Below are 12,874 nucleotides of genomic sequence, written 5' to 3'. Positions count from 1 at the left end.
TTATGGCTGCCAAGAGTTTCCTCGGGATGCCCCATTTTGCAAGGTATTGTCATGGGTTCAAGTTGCGATGTTGGACTCTGGCGTAACACAGGCCTGAAAGCACTTTCATTCCTTTCATTTGAGAACCCTTTGGGTGTCAGTTTTAGGATCCCCACCTCCACATAACCAATCTAACTCATGACTTTTAGGCACACCCTGCTTCCAGTCATATCACACACAGCTCTGCTAATGAACTTTAGTATTGACCAGCAGCAAAATTATGACATTCCTGAGTTAAATAAACAACTCAGCCAATACAGCTCAGATCAATTACTGACGTACAACGGCTTCATCTCGCTCTAACCCTTTTGGCACAAACATGCACAGTGACAGTCTTGCATACTCTCCTAATACACAGTTGTATTGAGCCCCCTGACTTGCAGCACCCCCCGATTACTTAGTCAAGTAGCATGCATTTATATTAGTGCAACCGAGTCCTACAGCACTCCATATTACTTCAGTCCTGAGTTTAAGTCGGCTGGTAAACGCACATTCACTTTCTACCTGCAAAACACCCAGATAGCGTTCTCTCTACTTAGATAGAGAAGCAGATGCACACATCTCTGTTGATACTCTCATCCTATCCCACCAGCGATTCCTGCTATTCCACACCCTCTTTATTCTTGACCTAAAGGTAGCACCTCGGGTGTTTCAGTGTTCAGACCCCATATACACACACTATTGCACCCCTGCTAGCCATGCCTTGGTATCGCACAAGGAGTTGTGTCAAATGTCTCATGATGTGCAGCACCCCCTCCTATTATAATCATTATAGTCATACACACAGGTTCACAACCATTCACCTATCACCCAGTCTGGAAAAACCATTTATTTAGCTGCTCATAACTGACCTGCTAATGCTTTTGTCAAGCGCTCAGTTCTGAAATGGCGGGTGCTGATTCAGCCATTGTGACATATAGGGATACTTCTACATGCACACACAGGCAGACACAACAGTCTTGTACACACACTCACATGCACACATAATATTCACCACTTGGGGTATCTTGGGACTGAGGTACATATGTTTACAGATACCCAGCTCAATAGTATTCATTGTATGAACTTTAGAAAGATGATATGTTGAGTAGACTCACCGAGATTTAAACGCGGTGAAACACAAACTCCTGTACTCATCCGCACTCCTGTGCACACAGTTATGTGAGCACTTATTCACATGCTCACTCACACTCATGCGCAAACACTCTTATGCACCCACACTGACACGTGGATACACTGATGCACATCACTACACTGATATGCTCGCACGCACACACAGGTGCAGACACTAACACTCACACAGACGCACATTTGTTTGCTTACTTTATGCATGTTAACTGGCTGGCAGTAAACACTGGGGAGATGTTACACCCTGCACACACACCGCACTGAATATAAGCCCATGCTTTTGTGCACCGATAGCTGAGAGTTCTATCCAAGTTTCACTACGTCTCTAGAGAATATGGATATACTTGAGTGATTCATGGATATGCAATCTACTCAGATGTGATTTGTGACAATTTGTTACCTTGATATTTGTTTGTCATATACTACAGTCTATGTAAGGCACAGGTCTTAAAACTGAGGGGCGGGCCTCCCTGGTGGGACATTAATTGATTTACGTGGGTGCACTAAAATCTGGCTAAGATGTGCATTTATCAAGCTCCTAGGGACCAGAGACAAACACCAGGCAAAAAGGTAAACAAAACAAAGTGGCAGGGAGACACTGTACTTGGATATCGGTAATGTTGTCACTCATGTTAAGGCTAGAAGCAGATGTCAAATTGCGTGCGGGGAGAAAAGTGACGCTCGTATTCCTTCCCACTATTTCTGATAAAGGGTGACACTGCGGATACTTTTGCACTTTTAGGGAGAATAAACGAATGTTGGCAATTGTGCATTTAATTGTATTTTTAAAAGAGCCAAATGAACATTACTGCACCATTTGACTTAATGGGAGGCAATACCCTTGCACACACTTGCGCCGTGAGGGCAACGGCAGCTCTTTTCAACCTACCTGCCACCGCAGCGCCGTGAGGGGAACAGCGGGACCTTAAACACATCTCTCCCCTACCCAGTGCAGGACTACATCCCCCAGGTCCCCCAGGGTCGAGCAGGCGCACCTGGGACGACGCTGACAGCGCCCGGAGGCGCTACTTAACACCGGAACGCCTCCCGTCCCGCGGGCGGCGCCGGACGAAGGCCGGACAGTCTAGGACAGTCCAAGGCTGGGCTGGGCCTCCCCCCTTGGCTTCTGCTTGTGAGGTAAGTTGTGGCTTAAAGCGAGACTTATCCTTACGTGCCCATTCATTCTTGGACTTCAGACTGTTTAATACGTAAAGGGCATATTTTTTATTCTTTTATTTTATTGGTATTATTCAACCAGCGTTGTTGGTGTTCATGAAAGCTTTGTTATATTGATTGTTACTTTTGGATTTTATATCTTATTTGGTCATCTCGTGCATTGATCTACATAATGTCTAAACAGAAGGTTCCCAAAAATCCTCCTGTATTGTCCACCATGGATAACTATCTAGTGAAAGTGGTCAGTAAAATCAAAAAGGAGCGAAGGATGTCACTAGGGAAGGAGAATTCTCCAACCAAATGTCTTACCCTTCCTGATCCTAATACTGTAATATATACTGACGATCGCTTAGATCTTGTTACTCTTGATATCTCGTTAGAATCTCAAGCTCAACCTGCTGCTATTCAAGATATTTCTGCTGCATTAAGTGTATCTTCCAGTGTATCTCCTAGTGTCTCGCCCACTCAAATTACAGCTGCCCCCAGCGCATTAAGAGCATGCAGAAAAGCACCTACCAATAGGGGGGTATCATCCCCGTAATAAAAGAAGAGGTGACACCGTTGCTGGGGTAGAAGAGTTGACAACTAAGAATGTTCCTACCCTTTTGAATGCTGAACAGTTTGAACTTTTAATAAGCATTATTGATGCCAAGGTTGATAAGATCATCAAACCCCTAGTGGACAAACTGGACCAGATCTCAATTGAAGTAAACAGATTAGGTGGGCTTCTTGACTCGCACATTGCTCTGGTTAAAAAGTTTAGGCCCGTTAACGATGGCCTAGCCCCTACCAAAGTAGCTCCAAAACAGCTAACTGGTGGTGGATTAGTAAAAGAGGCAGTTAAATCGGTCCCATCATCTTCTGATTTATCGTCCACCTCTCGCCAGAATAAGCCAGCTGCTCCTGAGGTGGGCCCATCGAAACCAACCAGAGTTTCCGACCCCAAAAGGAAACGCCCTATTGACCTGCCCCCAGATTGTGCACCCTATGTGGCCGTTTTGACTAATGTTCCATCTTCTGAGACCAACTCTGTTAGGCCTCAGCCCGAATCTCATGATTCGTTAAAAAATAAACGGTCTCATGGTCGCACAATAACTGTGGCTTCCCAACTGCCTATTCCGATGAAATTCTAACCACCAGAAGGGTTGATTGGATAGGTAATTCTAGCTCTATCGTCTCTGATTGTTTAACCAACATTACTGTAATCCTCGAAAATAATACTGGGTATGAATGTGTTTTAACTGCTTTTAAAAATATCAACCTATCAATTGATGCCAGGTTTACCAGACCAATTAGAGATAAACGTAGTCACGGACAAAGTTGGTTCGACCACTCCTGTACCAAGTCATTAACAGAATTGAAAAAGGCCTTAGCCACAAAACCTAGGAACACCAACCTAATAATTAAGCAAAGAGCAGAATATAAAGTTGCACTAAAGAAGAGGAAAAGAGACTTACAGCAGGAAGCGTGGGAACCACTTAACCAAGCTGCAGAGTTACACAATAATACATTATTCTGGGCAACGGTTAATTCTCCCTTCCTAAGTGAGGACAATATCCCTGTATTGAGCTCAAATGTCCCAAGTGATTGTTGGGTAACGCATTTTTCCAATATTTTTGGTTCAGATTGTGGTCCAGTTGCTATTCCATGCCACTGGCCCATGCTATCTTTAAATTTTACTGTGGCCGAGGTCGAGTTAGGAATCCGTGCAAGCAAGGGGGGGAAGGCCCAGGGACCCGACTCCCTATTGATGTCTACAAAGTAGCCCCGGAGATCTGGAACCCCCTCCTTGCTAATGTTTTTAACGCAGCCGTAAGTTCAGACGCTCCAACTACTTGTGGGGAATCTATTATCATACCCATTTTCAAAAAGGGTAACAGGTCTGAAGCAAAGAACTATCGCCCTATCTCCCTCCTGGACTCCTCTGTAAAGGTTATGAACCGAGTTTTGTTAGCAAGGCTCGAGGAGTGGGTTGAGGATAGGGTAATTCTAGCGGAGAGCCAGTTTGGATTCAGGAAAGGTAGGGGCACATTAGATCAATGTTTAAATCTTGACCTTATAATTGGGAAATATGTCGAAGCTAAAGGTGGCGCATTATATTTATGCTTTGCAGATCTAAGCAGCGCCTTCGACATGGTTGATCATGAAATTTTATGGCCATTCTGCTGCGGATGGGTGCCCCTGAGGGTATAATTTTCTTCCTCCTAAAGGACCGTGTCAGTGTGACGGCATATCAAAACAGAGCAACTTGCAATTTTTACTTATATGTAAACTGTACTTGAATTATCGAATTTTGTACCTTGAACCTTTATTTGTCAAATATGGGGTACGTACAGTTGAAGAGGCAATGAGTCTTATTTTTAACATGAAATCTGCTGACATCTGTTTTTTTACTGCTGTGTTTTTAACTAAATCTATCAGTGTATGTAAAAGCATGATATTTTAGTGCATTTGGTCTGTATTTTTAGGAACTTATCTTAAACAGACAATTCATGTATTATGTACTTTTTTATGTGCTTTTATGGTCATTTCTTTTGTACCGAATAAAGCTTCATGAATTGAATTGAAATTGACTTAATAAATATGGTCAAGTTGCCAATGTCATGGAATAATTATGAGAAAATACGTTTGTCATTCTGGGGAGGTCCGAATATATATATCTTTTTACCTAGCTTTGGGAGGGGAGAGTGGGGTGATCTTTGGAGACAATTGCTGTAAGGTGTTAGTGCTATTAGTCAGGTGTGATATGCCTATGTAGCCAGACAAACGCAGAATCCTGGAGAAATGTTAGAGGGAGGCATGCCACAGAGCTCTCCAAATAAACGAGAGCTCATTGGGCCATATTATCAAGCAAAGGCGATACATTATCGCCGCTTTTATCGGCAGGAAACTGCCGCTAAAGCGGCGATAATGGGCTTGATAATATACCCTTGTGAATTCCCATTGAAGCCCAGGTTCTATATTAACCTGGGCTTCTGTGGTGTTGATAATATGCCCTTGTGAATTCCCACAGAAGCCCAGGTTAATACAGAACCTGGGCTTCTATGGGAATTCACAAGGGCATATTATCAAGCCCATTATCGCCGCTTTAGCGGCAGTTTCCTGCCGATAAAGCAGCGATAATTTTATCTTCTGTTCTTGATAATATGGCCCATAGTTCGTAGCCAACAGAACTCATGGCACACAGTGTGCAATCAGAACGTGAAAGTCATGTATGTGTCCTTATCCCAGGTTTTACATATTGCGTGGGATTTCCGACTTCACCGAAGAGGGAATGTTTTGTGTAATTCTAGGTACAGTGTAGCACAGTCATTAAAACCAACCAAGGTTTGTACACAACACTTTTAATATTGACTCCTACATTGCAAACATATTTGCAGTGTAAATGGAATTAGATCAAGTAGCAATTGCTTAAGACACAACATAGCACAATAGGAAATACAATTCCAAATGTCATACAATATGGGACAATGAACCAATAGTCCTACTAGGAGCATGGAAATCATCTGTGAAATCATTCAACGTTATGGGAGCAGATGTAAACACAATTAAGTGCTGAAATCTTCACCATTTACTAACTACCATACAATGTTCAATGTTAGACATATGCAGAACGGAAAAGGCAAATAGACAAAGCAAGGAATGACAATAAGTTTGATAGTTGTTATAGGTTCCGAATTACAAGCAGTTCAGGGAAGCGGGAAGAAGTGGGGCTGCAATCACCAAATCCAGATGATAATTCCTTCACCGCACCATGCTGTTACACGTGCTCAGAGAATGAATAGAGCAGTGCTTGTCAAATGTTTTAGAACCACAACGCAATTTTTAGACCAACAAACTTTCGTCTTTCGTGACACATCTAGCTTTAGTGGACATGAGGCGGGCGATTTTTTAATGTAACTAAAGCTTAGTGTGTGAGGGCACTGTCATTTATAAACAGCACATTTTCCATTGAAAGGGCCACTAACTTTGCGGAGACACACAGTTTTGCTGATAAAGTTGGCGTCAGGGTGTCAACAGCAGCAGAAAGAACTAAGGGGCATATTAGCAAGATCCTTGATAAAATTATCGCTGTTTTGACGGCAGTAAACTGCCGCTAAAATGGCGATAATGGGCTTGCTAATATGCGCTATAGAATTCCAATAGAAGCCCAGGTTAGATGTCCTCCACATCTAACCTGGGCTTCTATTGGAATTCTATAACGCATTAGCAAGCCGATTATCGTTGTTTGAGCGGCAGTTTACTGCCGCTAAAACTGCGATAATTTTAACGAGGTTCTTGCTAATATGCCCCCAGAAACGTTAAATAACACGTTAAAAAAATGAGACAGAAGGCATTCATTACTGAGAAATAACAGGCACCTGGCACTGTCGACAACTGTGTTAAAAAAACATAAGGCATCCATTACTGAAAAAAACAGACTCCGTGCACTACCTACAACTGCATTTAAAAGATCTCAGAGGAGACTCATACGACACTCACTCCATTTGGCATTTCGAGAATACACAATGCTTTGTGCATTGATTTGAACAGAACAATTTCAGAAAAATAAATACATTGTTCTGAAGAATTATGTCAAAGGACCTAATTAAAACTTGCTTTTCTACAGTTCTGAATCCTGAAGAGAACACTTAATTAACACTGGGTTCAAAACATGTTAAAGAAACAATACAGTGCAGTGCAGTGCATTTCAACTGTAGACGAGCCAATGCAAGATGGAAAGCAAACAATTACTTTCAATATAATAGTTCTTGTTAGTATTGTGATATCTTATTTCAACTTTTAATCTAGCACAATATCTTATTAAGACAGTCCCCATTTCTTGAGTATTCCTCAATGTCTTGTGCTTGGTGAAAGTGTTGAAGGGAAAGTTGGATCAAAGGTCACCAAAATGAACAGATAAAAGATTGGGGAGCATAGGTAACATTTCTCCACAACCTCCAGTGAACCAGAGAACGGCCTGCGCCATGTGGAAAAACGGAGGTGGAATGCCTGCCCCCATATTTGCCCCCATATTATCTAAATCTAATTTTTCTTCACTGAAACTATCTGAATTTGGATTTTATTCTCTTAATTTTTCTAGCTAGTACTTGTCTGAATTTACAAGTGCGCTAAATGCAGAAAGGTACTCAGTGTGTGTTTCATGGTTTCCATGGTTACGAGTTTAGAGGATGAACCACTGACCTTTCGGCTGGTAAACTGGCAGCAATGAATTCAGTTTCTTACATTCATCGAAGCTAAATAATATTATACGTGTGCTGTTTTATTTATTTGAAATATATCCCATGAAGATGAGATTCCAAAAAACGTAATTTGAATGCAGAATAATTTATTTCTCTATCCATGAGTGTATTTTACGATACTTGATATTTCATTTTTTTTTCTAGAAACAAGAAGTAATTTCATTTTTTATGGAAATGTCAAATTGTTAAGATATCACACTTCCCTGAAGTCAAACAGTTCAATTACACAGGGATCCAGAGAGTCACGTGAGAGCCGAGTATTGTCCTTACTATAATGGTTCCTTGTCAATCACACACCTCAGATGCAATTCATCCCCTGGCGGGACACTGATGTTCACTCCGGGGAAAAAGCAATGCTCAGTGAAACAGATGCCTATCAGAGTGGTAGACGAAAGAATGGGATACAAACCCACACACCCTTTAATAATGAAGTGTTATTTTCATTGTCCCAAGGCTTTCAAACTAATTAGCACTCTCTGAACATTACCTCCATTATTTCCCCCAAAACAGTTAAGGACTCTCGCAGAACTAAAGTGCGCATATTGAGGGGAAGAGCAATTTACAGCTGGTAACTGTAGGATGCGCTCTAGTCTATGAGCGTGAACGCGATGACGCGTCACGCCATAGACAGGAGCGCGACGCGCGCGCATGCGCAGTAGGCGCCAAAGTGAAGGCGCGAACGGGGAGAACGGCAGTTGGCGACCGGAGCAGTCACTGTGTAGACGCTCGGCGCCCTTATGCTCCAAATACTTGTTTTGAATGAAAATAAAGATAAAGCAGTTATACACCTACCTGGACTCCGTGTATAGTGTGGGCAAGGAACATTACATTGGCGACGAGGCTCGGACCACGAACACCAGGCACTACAGTGATCAGGAGCAGACACTCCACGACAGCCCCACACCACCAGCAGTAGGACAACAACGACAAAAAGACGAGCAGAGGGCGTGGCAGTAGCAGAAAAGCACGGGAACAACCAAATCCAGCTCCAACAACCAGGTCAGTGCTGGGCTAGGGAAGGAGAGCACAGCCAGCACCCTGGCAGCCAAAGGCATCGACCCCAAGACAGAGGAAGGGGCGCAAACTGACGACCCCACGCAGACTAGAAGGGATAGCACACCAGGTAGCCCCAGAGGGCAAGGGAACACGGCAGGGAGTGCAGGAGCATCCGGTGTACCCATTCAACACAGTGCCCAGGTGGTCGACCCCAGAGGTGAGGCTAGGATGGCAAATCAAGCGTCCGCTCTGATGGCCCCTGTCCCATTCCTGCCTAGACCGGGCGAACCACAGTTAAAATGGGAAGACTGGAAGGAATATTTTCAAAACTATATTGAAGCACTCGAAGATGAAAACGAAGGGGCATTCACCCCGGAAAGGAAGAAGAGACTGTTACTCCACAACCTGGGCCCGGAGGGGGTGAGAGTGTTCAAGAACCTGGTGCCCAAGGAGAGGGGAGCGACTGAAACAGATGTCTTTAAAAACGCCCTGGATGACTTGGACAGCCATTACCGTCCAGCAGTTTGTGTCTCCATAGACAGGTATAATTTCCAACAGAGGAAGCAGGAGGTTGGTGAATCGATTGATGATTATGTGGCGGCGCTCCGACGCTTGGCCATCACGTGCCAGTATGGGGGTCTTCAGGAGGAGTATATCAAAGACCAAATTGTCATGCACACCACGTGCAGGTCTGTCCAGGACAAACTGTGGGCGCAGAGTGAGACATCGCTTAAAGAAGTTGTTGCAATGGTCAAAAAGGCTGAGATGTCAAGACGCGGTGCAGAGGCAGCCAAACGTGAGAACGCACCGAGACAGTTGGTCAACAAGATAGACGAGGCACCCCAGCCCAGCAATCCCAGGGGGGTGTATGGAGATCAGAGGAAGGATTCGAGATGGACAGGGAAGCAGACAGTCTGCCCTGGTCCAGACAACAAGTTTGCATGTTATAGATGTGGCAGCACGGCACATTCGGCGCAGGATAAACGCTGTCCCGCGTTCCGCGCCAGATGCTCGTTTTGCGGCCTGGTCGGCCATTTTGAGAAAGTCTGCCGCAAGAAGGGGAAGAAATCCACGGTCAAGTGCGTCGATGCGGCCACAGCGGACGTCAGCGGGGAGGACGACCTGGATGACGACGACTTGGTGTTATGCATCGAGGACCAAGTGTTAGAGGTGACGGGGAAGCGAAGAGATAAGCCTCGCACGGACATGCTGATAGGGGGAGTGAAGGTACATGTGGCCGTCGACTCAGGATCTCCTTGGACCATCGTGCAAAGATCCATATGGGAGGAAGACTTTGTGCCTGTGGTGGGGCCAGATCTATGGCCGCCGGACATCAGACCCATCTCGTACACGGAGAACGCCATTCCCCTGGTGGGGTGCCGAGACTTCACATTCGAATTCAGAGGGAGGTCAGCCACGTGCACCCTGTATATAGCAGAGAGAGGTCCTTCAGTGCTGGGGTGGAGAGACGCAGGAGATCTGGGGATCATACTCAACCCGGGAGGAAAAGAGCAGATTCTCTTGACAGACGAGTGGCCCCTCACGAGAGATGAAGATTGGAAGTCAGCATACCCCAAAGTTTTTGATGGCTCAGTTGGGAAACTGGACAAATTCGTCCACAGAATGGTCCTCAAGGAGGGCGCAGTACCAGTGGTGCATAAAGTCAGGAACATACCCATGTCTACCAGCGGAGCGGTACAACAGGAACTCCAGAGGCTGGAGGAGCAAGGCGTCATAGAGCCGGTGGACAGTGCGGAGTGGCTATCCCCCTTGGTAGTGGTCAAGAAGCCAAATGGACAGGTTCGTCTCTGCGTTGACCTCTGCGAGCTCAACAAAAATCTCATCGTGGAGAAGTTTCCCCTACCTAGAATCGAGGAGATGCTCGCCAAGACTAAAGGTGTGACTCACTTCTCCACCATAGATCTCACGTCTGCATACTATCAGATTGAGCTGCATCCATCGAGCAGAAAGTACACCGCCTTCATTACTCCTTTTGGGTGCTACCAGTTCCGGAGGATGCCCTTCGGCCTGGCATCCGCAGCGGCTGTCTTTCAGAAGCTGATGCATCGGCTGTTCAAGGACATTCCGGGGGTACAGTACTTTCAGGATGACATCCTGGTGATGGGCTCTTCCAAAGGAGATCACGACAGGAAGTTGCAGAGAGTGCTGGAAGTGTTGCAGAACAAGGGGCTAACGGCGGAATGGAGCAAATGCAAGATAGGGACCCATTCAGTGACCTACTTGGGCCATGAGATCAGCACGAGTGGAATTTCACCCAAGGAACGAAATGTGAAGGCCATAAAGGATGCAAAGGCTCCCAGCTCCAAGGAGGAAGTGCGGTCGTTCCTTGGAATGGCCGAGTATTATAGCAAGTTTGTGAGACACTTCGCCACCAGGACGTACAGAATGAGGCAACTCATCAGAGACAAGACCAAGTTTGAGTGGGACGCAGAAGCGCAATTGGAGTTTGACACAATCAAAGACTGCATCAGTCAAGCTGTTCCATTGCAAGGGTTTGTCCCCTCGGGCAAGACCGTGGTGACCACAGATGCCAGTGATAAGGGCTTAGGGGCGGTTCTGGCACAAGTGAGGGATGATGGTGCCACTGAGACGATCTGCTTTGCTTCACGTGCGTTGTCTCCGACGGAGCAAAGGTACAGCGTCATTGAAAAAGAGATGCTGGCCGTCACCTGGGCCTTGGGCAGATTCCGGCAGTTCGTTTGGGGTACGAGATTCAAGCTGCAAACTGATCATAAACCCCTGATCAAAGTCTTGACTTCCTCGGGTCATGAGACAGCGACCCCGAGAATAGCCAAAATGACTCTGAAGCTGCTCGATTACACCTATGATGTCGAATACCTGCCAGGAACACAGAACAGGGTCGCGGATTATCTCAGCAGGGCTGCGGCGATGGAAGTGGCGCCGGAGGATGCCCTGGACAAGGAGGAGATGGTGGCAAGCATGGAGGACCATGAGAGATCGATAAGTGTCCAAGAATGGGAGGCCGCCTATGATCAGGACATGGAAAAGGTGGAGATCAAGAGACATTTGACGTCAGGCTGGCCCGACAAAAGGAAGCTCACCGATGGAGTACGGAGATTCTATGAAATAAGAGAGGAACTGTCCCTGAGTGACTCGGGAGTGTTCATCTATAGGGGCGAGAGGGTCGTGCCGCCAGATTCACTGGTACCCAGATTGTTAACTCTACTACACGAGGGCCACCTAGGTATTGTAAAGACCAAAGCACGCGTCAAGCAAATGTATTGGTGGCCAGGCATGGATGTCCACAATGAAAGGCAAGTAAGGGAGTGCGGCCAATGCCAAGGCGCTGACAAAGTGCTTAGACCACTCCGACCGGCCTTGGGGAAGTTTGACACGCCACAGGGACCTTGGGAGAACGTGGCCATCGACATACTGGGGCCGGTCCTGGACAGCAAAGGAGTGAACAAGTATTTATGTGTAGTAATGGACAAGTATTCTAAATGGCCTGAGGTGGACATTCAAGAATCCATGGACACTGACACGATTTTGAGATTCCTGACGTCAGTATTCTTAAGAGAAGGCATTCCCAAAACCATCCTCAGTGACAATGGCCCGCAGTTTGTCTCGGACAAATGGATTAGGTTCATGAGGAGAAATGGTATTGAATCTAAACACACGGCAGTGTATCATCCCGCATGCAACGGTCAAGTGGAGCGGTTCAACCGTGTGCTGATGGGCTCCATACAGGCGGCCATCACGCAGGGAAAGGATTGGGAGACTGAGGTGATGAGTATGCTGTGGTCCTACAGGATCACCCCCACGGTTGTGGGGTACAGTCCATTTCAAGTGCTGAGAGGACGGCATCCGTTCACTCGGGACAATGTAGTATGGAGGGAGAAGACCATCACCAGTAAATGGTCCCCTGCGGTGGTTCAGCACAATTTGGAAAAGGCCCAGAAGATCTATGCCGCCAATTATGACAAACGTCGAAATGTGAAAGGAACAGAGCTGGAGGAAGGAGAGTGGGTTAGGGTTAAACTCCCTACCCTACAAAAGAAAGGTGATAGCAAATATAGTCAGCCTTTACAAGTCAAGGAGGTGCGAGGTAGAGCAGCCCTCCTCAGCGACGGCAGGGTGTGGTCCCAAGACCGCATGGCCAGAGTGAACAAGATAGTCGTATGGCCCAAGCTGGAGGAGATAGAGACACAGAGGGACTTCCACGAAACCACGCCTCGACCAGAGCAGGGTGATGAAGTCTTTCCCGAGGAAGTAGGAGAGGACAGTGAGATGGAAAATCCCAGCACAGGGTG

This window comes from Lissotriton helveticus, chromosome 5_1 (assembly GCF_964261635.1).
Source record: "Lissotriton helveticus chromosome 5_1, aLisHel1.1, whole genome shotgun sequence".
Lineage (NCBI taxonomy): Eukaryota > Metazoa > Chordata > Amphibia > Caudata > Salamandridae > Lissotriton > Lissotriton helveticus.
The sequence above is the reverse complement of the archived record's forward strand: the minus strand, read 5'-3'. Positions refer to the sequence as shown.